Raw genomic sequence first — 17,355 nt, forward strand, 5'->3', positions numbered from 1 at the left:
TTTATTCCATTTTTTTTTCCTTTCTCATAATTTTTCCTTTCCCTTCTTCTCTTTCCCCTTCCCCTCCCGCCACTCCCAAACCCTTGGACCTTTTCCTATTTCAAATTATCAATTATTTATTTTAATCATTTTAATCCTTAATTACACTTTCAGTTTCTCACACTAGAGAAACTATTCGTTATTTACACATGTGTGTCCTATTTACTTCACTTAAGAGTATGCCCTCAATATGCATCCATTTATAGAGACATTTATAAATGTCTCTAGTTTCTCATTTTTTATGGCTGAGTAGTACTCCATTTTATAAAAAAAAAAAACACATCTTCTTTATCCAGTTTCCAGTTGATGGGCACTTGGGCTGTCTCCAAGCTTTAGCTATTACAAACTGTGCCACTATAAACATGGGTGCACATATATCACTGTGGTATGATTCTTTTAATTCTTTGAGGAAGATACTCAGCAGGGGAATAGCTGGGTCAAATGGGACCTCTAGTCCTACTTCTTTGAGGTATCTTCATACTGATTTCCACAGTGGTTGCACCAGTCTGCACTCCCACCAACAATGGAGAAGGGTTCCTTTCTCTCCACACCCCTGCCAGCATTTGTTATTGGTTGATTTCTTGATAGCAGCCATTCTTTCTTGGGTGAGGTGGAATCTCAGTGTTGTTTTCATCTGCATCTCTCAAATGACCAGTGATGTTGAACATTTTTTCATATGTTTATTTGCTGCTTTTACTTCTTTGTCTGAGAAATGTCTCTTCATTTCAGATGCCCATTTTTGAACTTGGTCTTTATATTTGAGTGGTCTGATTTTTTTTCAGTTCTTTATAGATTCTAGATAGTAGTCCTTTGTCTGAGGTACAGCTGCTAAAAATCTGTTCCCAGATTGTAGGTTGTCTCTTAGCTCTGTTGGTGGTTTCTCTTGCAGTGCAAAAGCTTTTTAATAAGATGAGATTCCAGTTGTTGATTCTTTGTGCTAGTTCCTCTGCTACTGAGGTTTTGTTCATAAAGTCTTTTCCTATGCCAATATCTTCAAGAGTTCTACCTATCTTCCAACAAGTTTAGTGTTTCTGTCTTAATATTTAGATCTTTATACACTTTGATCTTAGTTTAGTGCATGGTGATAAGTATGGGTCTAGTTTTAATCTCTGGCAGGTTGAAATCCAGTTTTTCCAACACCATTTATGAAATAGGCTATCTTTCCTCCAATGAGGGTGGTTGGCTCCTTTGTCAAAGATGAGGTGGCTGAGTATGTTTGGAGTTATTTCTGCATCTTCTAATCTGTTCCACTGATCCTCAGGTCTGTTTCTTTGCCAGTACCATGCTGTTTTTATCACAGTAGCTTTGTAGTATAGTTTCAAGTTGGGGATTGTGATACCCCCAGCCATGTCTCTGTTGCTTAGAATTGCTTTTGCTATTGTAAGTCTCTTCTGGTTCCAAATGAATTTTTGAATTGTTTTCTCTAGTTCTGTGAAGTATATTGTTGGAATTTCAATTGGCATTGCATTAAATCTACATAGTAGTTTTGGAAATAAGGCCATTTTCACTATATTGGTTCTTCCTACTCAGGAGCAAGGGATATTTTTCCATTTTCTTATATCCTCTTCAATCTCTTTTTTCAGAGTGCTGTAGTTTTCAATGTAGAAGTCTTTTGCTTCCTTTGTTAGATTGATTCCTAGATATTTCATTTTTTTGGATGCTATTGTAAAAGGAATTGTTTCCCTAATTTCTCTCTCAGTTAGCCTGTTATTTGTGTATAAGAAGGCTATTGTTTTTTGAGTGTTGTCCTTGTATCCAGCTCCTCTACTGTATCTGTCAATTAAGTCTAGAAGTCTTTTGGCAGAGTTTCTTCGGTCTTCTATGTAAAGTATAATATCGTCAGCAAATAATGACAGTTTAACTTCTTCCTTTCCTACCTTTATTCCTTTTACTTCTTTCTCTTTTCTAATTGCTGTGGATAATGTTTCCAGAACTATATTGAACAGGAGTGGTGATAGTGGGCATCCTTGTCTTGTTCCTGATTTTAGCATGAAAGTTTTCAGTTTCTGACCATTTAGTATGATGGTGGCTTGTAGGGAACAGGGAAAGGGGACGTCACTAGAACCTCTGCAGTGAGTCCTAGTCTCCTGTGAGCCACGGCAGCACAAGGCGAATTATAGGAAAGGTAGAAAAATGAGACTGAGAAGAAGCTGAGCTTTGGGTCTGATCAGTGCTGCTCTGGGCGGCAAAGACAAAAGCCCCCAGCTTACCGCACCTTTTATTCAGTACATTGGGAGAAACAAATGTAATTAATGACTTGCAGAGAGTTCAGTACATCCTGCGTAAATAAGATGTAACATTCCAAGAACAAGGAGGAACTGAGTAGATGTTTGTTCCTCCCAGGATGTTTTCAGCTCCCAGGATATTTCTTTTCCTGGAGAATCACAGCATCACCAGATCATTGAGGTCTCAGTTGTGACCGGAGGCCAAAATGGAATTATGTCTCAGAATTCCATAGCTGGGCTGTAGGCAGGAGAACTAGGCTAAATGATTTTTCCCTAAAATTATGTACCATTGCTCCCGACAGCGGCTGTTGGTTTTTCATAGATAGCCTTAATCAGGTTGAGATAAAGACCTTCTAGTCCAATTTTCTGGAGGGTTTTTATCATGAATGGGTGTTGGATTTTGTCAAATGCCTTTTCTGCATCTATCGAGATGATCATATGGCTTTTGTCCTTGACTCTGTTAATATAGTGCATCACATTTATTGATTTATGTATGTTGAACCATCCTTGCATCCCTGGGATTAATCCAACTTGATCAGGGTGTATGATCTTCTTGATGACCCTCTGTATTATGTTTGCCAGTATCTTGTTGCAGGGAGATTGCCCTGTAGTTCTCTTTTGGGTTGGGTCTTTCCCTGGTTTTGGAATCAAAGTAACACTTGCTTCCATGAATGAATTTGGAAGTATTGCTTCCCTTTCAATTTCCTTGATGAGTTTAAAGAGTAATGGCAATAGTTCTTCTTTAAATGTCTTGTAGAATTCAGCAGCGAAGCCATCAGGACCTGGGCTTTTCTTTGTTGGTAAATTTTTTATTACATTTTCAATTTCACTCATTGTTACTGGGGTGTTTAGAATTTCTGTATCTTCTTCATTTAACTTTGGCAATTAATATGTATCTAGGCATCTGTCCATTTCTTCTGTGTTTTCCATTTTATTAGAGTACAGGTTCTCAAAGTAGGTATTGATGATCCTCTAGATTTCGGCTGGGTCTGTTGTGACTTCACTTTTCTCATTCTTAATTGCATGGATTTAAGCCTTTTCTTTCCTTTTTTTGATAAGGTTGGCTAAAGGTTTATAGATTTTATTTATTTTTTCAAAAAACCAGCTCTTTGATTCACTGATTTTTTTGTATCGTTCTCTTAGTCTCTATTGCACTGATTTTTGCTTGGATCTTTATAATTTCCTCTCTTGTATGAGCTTTGGGTTCATTATGCTGTTCTTTTTCTGGGAGCTTGAGGTTCTGCATTAGGTTATTTATTTGAGTTCTGTTTTCCTAATATGGGCATTCACTGCTATGAATTTCCCTCATAGAACTGCTTTCATTGTGTCCCATAGATTCCTGTATGTTGTACTGGCATTATCATTTACTTGTAGAAACTGTCTAATTTCTTCTTTAATTTCCTCTGTGACCTATTGGTTGTTCAGGAGAGTGTTATTCAATTTCCATGTGTTTATGGGGGTTTTCTGGTTTCTTGTGATATTGCTCTCCAATTTTATTGCACTATGGTCTGATAATATACAGGGGGTTAACTTCAATTCTTTCACATTTACTTAGACATGCCCTATGAGGTAGCATGTGGTCTATTTTGGAGAATGACCCGTGTACAGCTGAAAAGAATGTGTATTCTGATTTTGTGGGGTGGAACACTCTGTAAACATCTATTAACTCCATTTGTTCAATAGCTTGGTTCAGTTCTAGAATTTCATTGTTAATTTTTTGTCTAGATGATCTATTTGTGATAGTGGGGTATTGAGGTCCCCCACTACAACTGTATTAGTGCTTATTTGGTTTTTCATGTCCATTATTTGTTTTGTATAGTTGGGGGGCAATTTCTCTCTTCTTAAAAAATTTAATGTATTGAAGCTATCTGTCTTGGGTTTAAACTGAAGCATATCAGATTGAGAATAGCCTTACACTTTTTTGGAACAGGTAGGAAATATACTAGATTGAGGGAACACACCTGCTGTCTGCAAACCTCTCAGCCCTGGAGTACCTCTAAGTGAGCTCAATAAAAACTTCCGCTGTCTGAAGAATGGAATCAGATCAGCATTTGCCAGCTCTGGTGTTTGATGCTGAGGGAACTGGAAGAAATTGAAAAAGCTGGATTCAGGTTATTTTGCATTTTCCAGTGGCATCTTCTAATGAGTCAGCAACGCAGAACACCAGGCTGCTCTCTTGGAGAGATGACCCCATCATCGTCATGCCAATGTGGGCACTGCTATTCCCTTATCTGCAGTTAAAATACTGTACATGGAACAGGCAACAGGCCTGGAGAGCATGAGCCCCAACAAGGAAAAACATTGAGGAAGGAAGGAAGCAGCCTGAAGGGAAAAAGCACATGGTAGAACACAGGAGAGGCCATGGGTGACTGGGCTTGGTTTTCCTTCAGGGGTGCACTCTGTAAGCTGTGGTGCCCAATCAACCCACTCAAACAGGGCCAATGAGTCATCCCACCAAGGAGGACTGCATCACAAATTACAGGGACAATGTCCTCAAGACTGAAATGCAGCCAGTGTGCATCAGGACCATGGGGCTAGTGGTTACAATAGTAAAACACCAGGAACTGGATTACCTTCTCCACCCACTGTCTCAGCTGCCCAGCTCCTCTCCTGTAGACCCTGGAAACCTCCACAACAAACGAAGTGGTGAAGAGCCGGCATCGTAGGAGCTGGTTAGCACCCTGACTCACCACAGTGGGTGATGTCAATGCCCAGGCAGGCTTGCTGGTAAAGTTTTCATATTCTGTTAGACATGCCCATTAGACCACTCAGTCCAATGGAGCCTTCTCAGAACCCCAAGAATACCCCCACAGGGGTAGGCCAGGATGCTGCAGGTCTGTGCCCCACCATCTGCCTCCTGGGGCCTGTCACCTGCACCATATAGTCCCCCAGGGCACCCATGGAAGGACAAAAGACACAAGGCCCTGCAGTCATTCTGGCTTTCAGAGGTTGGATAACCTTCACATACTTGGCAGGTTTATCCTTAAGATTCTTTTACTGCCCCTTTCTTGTCACCAGCTCTCTTTAAGCTTCCTAAATTAATAATGATGAAGCTCTTCAAGCTGTATTGCCAGTCTTTGTTTTTAATTTCCATTCTCTGGGGACTTTTTCTACCCCCTCTGATAACCTTTTTACCAGTCTCTCCTTCATGTTATCCATTCGTCTCATGTATCCACTCTGATAATCATTGATTAGATTAGGAAAAAAAGAAGGCAGAATTAAGAAAAAAATAAGAGGTATTGCTAGGCTGAACATCCAGATTAAGAACAATATGAAATTTTATTTCCCCAGTGAAAGGACTGACAAGAAAGAGAAGGATGACTATCTCTTAAGGATCATGTGAAGCACCCAGCATGTAGCAAAGTGGAGAAAGAACACCTGCCAAGACCAACAAATGAACCAGGACTTGAGCTTGCCTGGAGTTAAGAGGGGAGGGGATGTCCCCTAAAGCAATCAGATCCTCAGAAGTAGATAATTCTCTGCTTTGGCATATGCAGCTATACTTTCTTAATGAGAAAGAGGAAACTATCAGATCTGACAGTCACCCCTCTTTCTCTTCCTCTACCCATGTCCCTTGTATTTCTGGGATGCTGGATTTTCTCACCACACTGCAGGACTCCAGAGCATTCCAAAGCACCATGAGCTGCCCACCTACCACAGAAGACTCTCACTGCACAGCATCAGCCCTAGGTTGGAGCCAGGGCTTCCAGCTGTTAACCTTCCAGCAGAGGAGGGTAGGGCTGCCTGCTAAACAGACAACCAGAAAGTCTTAGAGAAGGGAGGGTGCATTTAAGAATCACTCCGCCATAGGGTCTGGGTTCTCCAATCTAATCAGTTCAAGAAGGACATGCTGAGTACATACTTCCTATGTGTCAGAATCTGAGCTAGGTGAGGCAGTTTTAGAACAGAAGATGATAAGCTTCCCCTCAGGGAATAGCTCCTTATTTGCCACAAGACAGCTAAAGCTAGCCAATCTGTAAAACAGTGACAATTATCAGTATCTTCTGTGACAGACATGGTGCCGTGTTCACCAAATCCACTTCATTTTCTCTCTGAGCACACAACTAGGCAACATTTCCCAGTATGCCCTGTAGCTCCTGGGCAAATGAGCTCCAGTCAATGGGATATGAACAGAGGCTTGAATGCCATTTTCAGACCTGGCCTACAAAACCTTTCCCACAGCTTTCCATGTGCTGTCTCTTATTCAGTAGCCAGATGGATAGAAAGAACCAACAGAGGATCCAGGGACCTCATAGAAATAGAGCTACTAAATAGAATGAAGGATTCCGAGTCTCTCTTAAATACTACAAAGAGCAGAGCCTCCCAGTCAAACACACACACACACACACACACACACACACACACACACACACACACACACTGAACTGTAATATGAACAAGAAATAATCTTATTGTATTAACCCACTGAGATTTGGGGGTTGCTTGTTACAGCAGCTAATGTTACTTACCCTAACTAACAAACTCATGGATTTCATTAACAGATGGAATAAGATAATATGCTTAGAGTGCCTAGTTCAGTTCAGTATCTAGTAGGTTCCAGCATAGTCTTGCTCCTGAAACATAGTAGGTGCTCAGGAATTTTACAGGTTATGAGAAGTGAGGCTTTCTTTCTTCCCTTTCTTAGAGGCCCTGGTGGCAGAATCTTTGCCAACAGGAGCCTTTGTTGCTGATAAGAAAGAAACAGGAATAGGGAAACAATGAAAACACAGTGATTGTCCTAAAGGGAAAGTAAAGTGGCTAGAAAGAAAAGCACATAAGAAAGGGGGAACTCTTAACCAACAATAGTGACTTTGCTAAGGACAATGTTTGTGTCTTCCTGGAATTCATAGGTTGAAATCTTTCCCCTCAGTGGGATTGTAATAGGAAGTGGGGCTTTTGGAGAGCAATTAGGTTGTGACACTGGAGCCTCCAGAAATGGGATTAGTGAATTTATAAGGACAGAGAGCAGACCTCGCTCTCTGCTCTGCTCCATGTAAGGACACAACAGGAAGGTGGCCATGTGCAAACCAGGAAGTGAGCCCTCACCAGACACCAGATCTGCTGGTGCCTTGATCTTAGGCTTCTCAGCTTCTAAGACTGAGAAATAGATGTTCGTTGTTAGAGCTACCTAGTCTGTGCTAAGTATAGGAGCACCTAAAGACAAGACACTATACTACACTTTTTTATCTATCTTCTTTTTCCAGATCTTGTTAAATACTCCCTCAAATCTGCCTGCTTCCTTGAGTCTTCCATCACTCTACCAGTCCTGAGGCTCTCACTGGCGATCAGTTAAGTGTCTCCATATTCTGGCCATTCCTTTCATCTAGAGCAGGATTTCCTCCCTAACCTTTGCTGGGTGCCTAAATCCAGTCACTCTTGGGTCATTTTAAAATACCTACTATGTGAAAAACACTGTACCAAATACATATTAAGGTAAGGAGGATGGGAGTGGTCAGTCCTGGACACAAAGTACTACAATGTAGAAAATATAAAAACAATGACAAAACTAACTTCATGTCAGTCTCCTTTGTATGATCACCTTCTGAAGGCAATCCTAAACACTATCAGCAATGAAGATTCCTCTCTGCTGGGATAATGCGTCCTCCAACTCTTCCTTGTCCTTGGAATGCCACTCACTGGGGACAATTCAAATACAATTTGGTTCCAGCCCTCCTGTCACCCGTAGCCCAGCAGGGGACTGGGACAGCTACATGTCATAAGAGTGTGAGGAGCAACCAATGTAAGTAGAGTGTTTGCCAAAGAAATATTAGTGGAACCTTACTTTGCAGGGCCAGAACTAGGATTCTGTTACTTGAAGAAGAGGGAAGAGCCACCACTGCCCAGGGCCAGGACACTTGCTAGAGGCAGGAGACCACAAACAGCTCCCCGTGGCTGGGGGCAAAGACCCAAAAGGCAAGCAACCACTGGCAGATGATCACACTAGGGGGAAGGCAGAAATCAATTACAGAAGAATATTCATCCCATTGTCAATAAGAAGTCAATGAAGGATTTCTTTTCTTTCTTTGTTATACAACTTTATTGAGATAAAATTCAAATACCCAACAATTTACTCATTTGAAGTGTACAATTCAGTGACTTTTAGTATATTCACAGAATTGTGCATTCATCACCCAAATCCCTTTGGAATCTTTTCATTATCTCAAAAAGAAACCCTGTACCCCTTAGCTGTCACACTCTAATCCTCCTCCTAGGTGTATAAATAGAAGCAGCAAAAGGGTTTTAAATAGAAGACTGAAAAAATTAGAATTCCATTTTTAAAAGAACACTCTCTGATCTACACTCCCACCACTGTCCAAGGTCCAGCATGGCTCCCACAAACACATTAATTCCATCATCCTTGTGATGTGAGTGTGAGGCCCTACCTCGGCCCAGGACCCTCATCCCTCACCATCCGCAGCCACCCAAAAGCTCCCACCCACACACCTAGTCCACCCAGGCCCAGACTCTGCCTTCCTGCTTTGCCAATAAAGACCCAAGGAGAACCTAGGGAGAGGGCTTGACCTCAGGCAAGTTCATACATCTGGGTTCTGTTTCCTGCTGACTGGATCAGGCAGATCTGTCCTCCAAGCATTCTGATGGGGCTGGTTCTCCTATCTGGGGTCAGGTTATTCCAGAACAGAAGGGAGAGGGATGGGTCATTTTATCTGGCTTCGCAGTTGGTACCAGCACCCCCATCCCCAAACTGGGAAGAGTCGGAAAGTCCTGGGGATATGCCAGGCCTTCAGCTTCTCAGGGCTCAGCACTGCAGGCCTTCATGGAAAAGGGGCCCATGCACTGAGATCCAGGCCTACCACAAAGCCTTCCTGCAGAAACTTCAGAGCTCATAGGGCTTTAAAGAACACTTCTGGCTCAAATTTTATGTGCTGTACTGCACTAAAGTAAATGGTGTATTCTTTGGGTATGAATTTTCTCAGGAAAAAAATGAGATAATCAAAAATATTCATGGTAATAACATTTGAGTGGGTGCCATGATCTCTGGCAAAACACTTTAACTTGTTAAATCTTGATTCCCACAGCAATCCTATCATAGGGTAATATTAACAGCTCTAATCTACTGATGAAGGTACCAGACCACAGAGAGATAAGTAGTCAATCACTGCATTTCTCCTTGGATGTCCTAGAGGCAAGTCCAGAACTGAATTTTTGTATCCTTTCCCAATTTTCTCCTGCTCAGTACATGGCAACTCCACTCTTTCAAATGTCCAGGCAGATGCCCTCACTTTCCTCCCACCTGTGATTAATCACAAGTCATGTCATCTTTGTCCTCAAAATACATCCAGAACCCCTAGCTTCTTACCACTCCTAACATGACCACCCTAGTCTAAACCTTCACCACATGTTGTCTGGATCATTACAAGAGACTTCTTACTGCTTCCCCTATTGTCTTTCTCTTTCTCTTTCTCTTTTTCTCTTTCTCTTTCTTCCCCTGCCCTCCCCTCCCCCTCCCCTTTCTCTTCCCCCTTCCTCTCCCTCTCTCTATTTCCTCTTTACAGTAGCTAGAATGATCCTTTGTCAACATAAGTCACATTATATCACTGCCCGCTCAGAATTTCCAGTGGCTTCCCATCTCATTCAAGATAAAATCCAAAGTCTTTAACCTTTCAAAGACCTCCAACATCTCCTCCATTGCCACCCTGTCTGGTCCTCTCCTCCTCTCCGAGGCTCTGCACACTCCCTCATCCCTTCTCTTCCTCAAACATACCAGATGCCTCCTCCTCCCATCCCCTGCCTGGCCTGCCCTCCTTCCATACCCAATGGCTTCCTTTCTTACTTCATTCAGGTCTCTGAACCTTATCAAAAAAGACTTTTTCTGACAAAATAAATTAGCATCTCTCATCCTGTCCCTCTGGCCCCATTTGTTTTGCTCTTTAGTATGCACCTACCCATGACATATTTCATAATACCTATTTATTTTAATGCCTCCTTCCTCCTCCCAAAGGTAAGCTCTATAAAAATAAAAACTGACTACTGTGTTCACTCTTAAATCCCCAGTGCCTAGAAGAGTCCCTGACATCTAACTAATTCCAGAACTCTGGGAGGCTGAGACAAGTTCAATCCCAGCCTGGACAGCTTAGCAACTTACTAAGACCTTGTGTCAAAATAGAAATACATAAAGAAATAAGTAAAATAAAAAGGGAGCTGAGGATGTAGCTCAGTGTGAAGGCTGTGGGTTCAATCCCTAGTACTGGCCCCACCAAAGTCACTCCTCAGATATAGGTGGCCCTCATTCCCGAATCTGTTTTCTGAGATTTCCCTAAACAGTGAATTTTTGGATAACAAGAGCACGTGCTCCACTACATTGAAGGGGAAAATGATGCATTTTCTATGTCACCTATGTTCCTTAATCACATATAACACAATCCACTGTGTGGATTTCTGCATAATAGGCATTTTAAACAGCAATTACCTAATTATCTGACTCTTAATGAAGTCATTAGTGGGTATGGTTGTGCATAGTATGAAATAATGCTAAAAGAATTACATTTTCCTTTTACCTTGAAAGGAACTGTATACTGTAATTTAAATAAACAATAAGATGATTTGTTAATGATAAATAATGAATGAAAATACAATTATCAAAATAAACTTTTAAAAAATGATTATTTACTGAATGAAGAGTTACCAGTGAGAGATGGAAGTCACTGCTACTGACATGATGGTAGGGAGAGATAAATCAAAGTCAACAGGGGAGGAAAGAGCAAAACCATCAGTCCCCAAGGTGTACTCATTTCCCAGCTGGGAAATTTCTTACTCATTAGGAGGCAGTCTTCACTTCTTGGCATTCGAGACTCTGGAAGTGCACGATGACTATGAATCACTGTCAGAAGCCATAAATGAGGTAATGGGATTAAAAAACAACACTCAGAATAGACATCTGTTTTAACTACGTGACTATATAATTTATTATCCACACTGGGATAATTTTGAGAGTGAGAGAAAAATAAATAAAACTATATAATTTTTTAGAGAATGCATTTATGGATTGACAAATTAGTTTGTATAATGGTAAAAAATATACCATGGTATAAAATAGTTCAAGTCATAAATTATTTTCAAAGGTAAAGTCAATTCTAAAAATAAAAAATACAAAGCAAAACTAAAGCAAAAATTTAAAAGCTCATTAATTTCTCTGAATATTTTTAAATAATATAAATGGAATATTATTTTCCTAATCACTTATTCTAATTAGATCTAAAGTCATATCAGTGTCTAATAGCATGTATATGGTATTTTTCCAAAGGATATATCCTGATATGTGTTTTTAAAATTATTTCATAAAATTGAAATCTTTTTCAAAGTTGAATTTTATATTTCATAAATTTGAAATTATTGGCCCCTTCAATTGTCTCTTCTTACTAATTGCTGTATTTTTAATAAAGAAAGTACTCTTCGTACAGGTCCTAAGGCACCTTATAAGCGAAGAACTTACTTTGATAAATGGAAGCTATCCTGTTCTAATTTTTCCTTACTGAGATATGTTAATATTTCATTTCAAATCTTTTTTCTTCACTGGGAGAACTCTTTAAATAAGTATTTGATAAGACAAAATTCATCATACAAATCATTTCTATGATTTTTAAAAATATGTTGCTAAATCTAGATGCTAAAAAGTCAGATCTTCTCAGTTTTATTCTATTGTAGTACATAGAATTTATTCAACTACAAGTAAAACCTCCATCAAAAAATTCTACCTATAAACCAAAAGATTACAAAGCTTAATTATTTAATCTCAAATTTAATTCATTCAATTCTGCCTCTGTTTTATAGATAATTCTGTTTTCAATAATTACATTTTCCAAAAACCTTCAAGAGCTGAAGTCTTTTGGCTCACCATACCTTGAATGCTTGACTACAGATTACCAGCTGATTTTGAACAAATGCAAACAAAATTTAGAAGACTCATTAAAAAAAAACAACCTAAAGGGTCAAAATATATTGCAGTATGCTTGAGTCGATTTCCAAAATAGCTTTCCCAACGTTCAGACATTTCTAAAATCTCAGAGCACACAAAAAAGATTAAAAAGCACATTCTGCCAGGCTGCAGCACTTTTTCAATTCAATACCATCTCTATCACAAATATTTTGTAGTTCTATTTCTCTATAAATAAAAATAGTCATGTCTGTCAACTGTAGCTTCTATTTTGTTGGGAGACTATCTCAGCTTGTTTGGGTACAATTATGAACCATAAGCACACTGCATTTAATTCCAAATACATTTCTGTTCCACAGATTTCTTAATTTAGTAATAACACTATTTTTCCCATTTTGCTGTACTCTGCCAAAATCTATATCTGCAGTTTTTGTTGTTGAATTGTTTTTAAGTGAAGTTATAAATTACAGTGATGTCAGATGCCATATCTTCAACAGAATGAACACCCAGAAGCTTTATTTTTAGTCCATTAAAAGGGTGGGGAAAAAAATCAAACCATTATTTAAATTAACTGGTTTTCTCCTGAAGAAACTGATCTACAATGACATCGTTTAATTACTTGTAAAGAAGTTCGTCTGCTAATGGAGCCATCAATTAATAGCTACCACTTTTCTTTTGTGTACAAGAAAAAATAAAATCAAAATTAAGCAAAATTAACTGAGAAGAATCATTTTACCTAACTACAAAGTCATACTTCCCAGCATGATGAATAAACATATCTGCACATGTTAAAGTATCATCACCAGGCATAATCTCAAAAGAGGAATTTTTGAAATAACTTTTCCATAAAATTTTGTCTTCTGGGTTTACAGGTGGTCACTTATGCTACTCCTGCCTCCCAAATTTACAACAAATATTGACAAGGATTTATGCTAATTTCATATTCATCATCACATTCTTCAGAAAAGATTATTTAGGTCTGAATTTTTCATTAAATATGTGCCTTTTCTTTAGCTGGAAGGGTTTGTTTCTGCTTTGCCAAAAAACATAACAAAGAGGAATAAATAGTGCCACTACACAATAAGGTAAATACAGTCATCCCCTGATATCTGAGGGGGATTGGGTCCAAGACCTCTCACTTACACTAAAATCTGTGGATTCTCAAGTCCACATTATATAAAAGTGGCTTAATGCTTGCACATGAGCTACACATATCCTTCTATATACTTTAAATCATCTCTAGTTGATTTATAATATAAATGCTATGTAAATATATGTTAATATAATATAAATGCTATGTAAATAGCTGTTATACTGTATTTTTAGGGCATAATGACAAAGGGTAAAAAGGTTGTACATGTTTGATCAATTCAGATGTGATTTTTTTTCAAATATTTTCAATCTCAGGTTGGTTGAATCCATAGATGCAGAACCTATGGATACAGAAACCCAACTGTACATGGATTATAGATGTATACTATATAACAGATGAAAAACCACAGAGGAAGCAACTGCAAGAGCATTCTGTCCACACTCCGCATGAGACAGCTCAGCCTCTATTTCCACACATATTTCACATCCTCTAAGCCTAAAGGCAATGACCCCATGTCCTGATAGCTTCAGAATCTCGGACAGCCTGAGGCAGGAGCCACACACCACTGGCATGCTCGCCATGTAGCCAGCAGGGGCAGAAGAACTGATGACTTCTCTCACCAATAACTTAGCTCATAAGTTTACTGTCCCTGGACATAAGAAAAATCTCCTTCTGAGCCTTCCAGAAGGAATCCATCATGCTGACAACCTGTCTAACCTCCAGAACTGTAAGAGAACACATTTTTCTTATTTCAAGGGACCCACTCTGTGGGGCTAATTATGGCAGCCCTGGCTCCTGCAAGGAGCATGTGAACATACTTAAACACAATTGTGCTTTGCATCACACACACATTAAAAAAAAACAAAACAACTTATCTCTGGCTTGGCAAGGTGGCTCATGCAATTTTAAAAACCTTTGGACTATTCTGAAGCTGACCTGACATAGGAACAACTTCAGCTTCTTTTCTTGTGTCACAAAACCCTTTGTCCAGAGGAAGGTAAAGAAGATGGTCTCAGTCATGAGGGGAACAGGATGACTCCTGGTATGTCCCCATTCTATATCCCTCTTCACTAAGATACTCCTTTCCTTTAATATTTCAGTAAATAGCTTTGTCAGGCATCTGTGAATTCATAGCGTGTCCAAGTCATCTTCTCCAAATACCTATCTCTGCTCTGTATTTTCCTTCATTATTTCTTCAGAGCACACTTCATGGAAAACAGTAAAGTGAGGAGGAATTCTCTAAGGTTTGGAAACAACAGACAGAAGGTTGAGACACACTTACCACTGAGTATTAAGCACCATTCTTAAGATGCCCCAGGTGTCTTCCTGCTGCTCTGGACATCTGACCGGACACCTTTCTTCTCACTCTTCTTTCTTTTCATGTTTTACTGTCCAGTTCTCACTTCCCTGTGGATGCACAGAAACTTTCACTGGCCTTCTCACTTCAGTTTCTACCTCTGAAATCTCGCTGTATGACCCTGAATATGTTATTTATGTGCCTCTGTTTCTTCATTGGTAAAATAAGCATAAAATCATTCAGCCATGAAAAGGAGTAAGTAATGATACATGCTATAGCATGGATAAATCTCAAAAACATTAACCTAAATAAAAGAATCCAGACACAGAATGTTATATATTACATGGCTTCATTTATACGAAATGTCCAGAGTAGGTAGACAGGAAGCAGATCGGTGGTGCTGAGGGGTGGGAGAGAGAGGAGAGAAGAGTAACTGTTTAATGAATGTTATAGGTTGAATTCTACTCCTCAAAAAAGATATGTTGAAGTCCTAGACCTACTAACTTGAGAGTGTAACCATATTTGAAAATAGGGCTTTCAGAGATACTCAAGTTAACATGTCATAAGGGGTGTCCCTAATCCAATATGACTGGTGCCTTTATAAAAGAGGGAAATTTGGACACAGAGACAGCCCAGGGAAGACAATGTGTGTGAAGACAGAAGAAGGCCACTGAAGATGGAAGCAGAGGTTGGGGCACTGCAGCTGGAATCCAAGGGTCACCAAGCATTGCTGGCCACACTAGAAACTAAGAAAAGCCAAGAAAAGATGAGACTGACAGTCTTAGAGGGAGCATGGTCCTGCAGAGCCCTTCATTTCAGACTTTTTAGCTGGCAGAACTGGGAGACAATGAGTTTCTGTTACTTCAGGCTGCCCAATTATAGCTCTTGGCACAATAGCCCTAGGAAATAAATACAATGGTTAGGGGGTATCCTTCAGGGGTGATAAAATGTGCTGCAACTAGATAGAGGTAGTGGTCACACAATGTTGTGAATGTATTGAGTTGTTCATTTTAAATGGCTCATTTTATTTTATGGGAATTTCAACTGAATGCATGCACACATATGTACACACACAACACCTACTATAATGTGCTGTTGTGAGCATTCAATAAGGCAATACCAAAAACTTAAAACTCAGTAAGAGTCACATAATGTTCCTATTTTCAGAAGTCTCTTTACAAACTTTCCACCTCTAGCCATCAAAGAAGGAATAACTAATTCCCTTAAACCTATTTTCATACAGAGCATTTTAACTCTCTCCTGCCAAACTATGTGAGCCTGATTGTGAACCATCGCCTTTCACATCAAGTCATCATCCCAGCAGTTTCCTGTCTCTGAAATGAATTACACTTTGTCCCCTGCCGCCAACTCTCTGAAAAAAATTTTAAGAAAACATATTTTGGCCAAATTTGCAAAAATTGCAATTATTTCCATTTCATCCTGTGTATAAAAATGAGCCCAGAGGCTGAAGTATGAGGATTGCAAGTTCATCCCCATCTGGGCAACGTAATGAGACCCTGATTCAAAATAAAAAACAAAAAAGGGCTAAGGATGTAGCCCAGTGTGAAAGCCCTTGAGCTCAATTCTCAGTATCTCAAAAAACAAAAGCAACCCAAAAATAAGAGCCCATTTCACTGTCACCAAAAGACAAACACCTTCAGTTGTTTTTCTTGGGGCTGCAGCACACAAGAAAGGATGATTTCATGTGGCCCCTTCGCACATTCTCCTTGTGTCACTGACTCATCTCTCAAAGCTGTGATCTTGCAGCCAGGAGGGCCAGCTGCCCACATGGAGATTCAGACACCAAACCTGGGGCACTGGGTTCCAGCCAACAGGGTTTACTGTCCTTGACTCCTTTATTACATGAGAAGAAAGCCTGAGTGTCTGGGTTGACAATCTATTAAAATGATCAAAACATAGAACAACTAAAGAGAATTTTAAAAACCCACCAACAAAATTACTCACTTTAAAGGCTTCTTGCTCCCCCCGCCCCCTTCCCCCACACACATCACCACCCAGAAATACAGAATAGAAAGATGGTAGTTGCTCAGGAGTGAGAAACCAGGCTTTGAGAGATTTGATGCTTTGTGCAAGTGGGAAATTGATCATAAGTCGAAAGGGAAGGAAAAATTGTGCCAGGGAACTCGAGCAATGAGAGGTAAAATTCAAGGAGACACGCTAGCCCACAGCAGCCAATTTGAATCAAGCATGCCATAGATTTGGGGTGGGGTTTTATTTCAAAATATATGCTTCAAATTACATCATCCAGAATTACTGCTAATGCCCTACAACTTGCAACATGCTACATCTTCAGGAAGTTCCTTTTTTGGTTATGAATATTTTATTGTGTTTATAGTAGGCACATAGGAGAGAGTATGTGGGAGTGAAATTGTATCACCAAGTTCTTAGCTCTGCATCCAAGTGGCAGCTTCCAGGCTCTGGTTTGAATGATTCTATTACAAGCTAGATATATATTTATGTCTGAGATGCTTTCTTTTTCATAAATACTTTCTCTGGTTTTTCCCTAACCACTTAGGGATCAGTTAACCCCATAATCAAACACTACTGAGTGAGCCATGGAAATAGACAGCTATTTCCCAAACAATATCAAAAGGATGAGAAACACATCAAACATGCAATTCTTATCACAATATTAACAGGTTGCTGGGAAAGAACTTTCCTTTCCTTTCATCTGTTGAGATTATCAGACAAATAGAGGGTACATTTTAGAAAGAAAAGAATAATCCTTCCTATAGGATACACCAAGTGAGAAATTCTATGATTCAAATGAATAATGATGATAATAAAA

The 17,355-nt window shown here is 39.6% G+C and overlaps 1 long non-coding RNA gene across 2 annotated transcripts in view; it reads right to left on the reverse strand.

Annotated features, from left to right (window-relative positions):
- Positions 1-17,355, reverse strand: part of LOC110349724 (uncharacterized) — a 537,013-nt gene that overhangs the window by 95,733 nt on the left and 423,925 nt on the right. For both annotated transcript variants that reach the window (XR_015439324.1, XR_015439323.1), the window contains one exon: positions 14,532-14,656. This is a non-coding gene — a long non-coding RNA (uncharacterized LOC110349724). The remainder of the gene's footprint in view (positions 1-14,531; positions 14,657-17,355) is intronic.

Source organism: Heterocephalus glaber, unplaced genomic scaffold, assembly GCF_053883595.1.
Source record: "Heterocephalus glaber isolate CG9 unplaced genomic scaffold, H.glaber_assembly_v1.0 deba00001472, whole genome shotgun sequence".
NCBI classification, from domain to species: Eukaryota; Metazoa; Chordata; class Mammalia; order Rodentia; family Bathyergidae; genus Heterocephalus; species Heterocephalus glaber.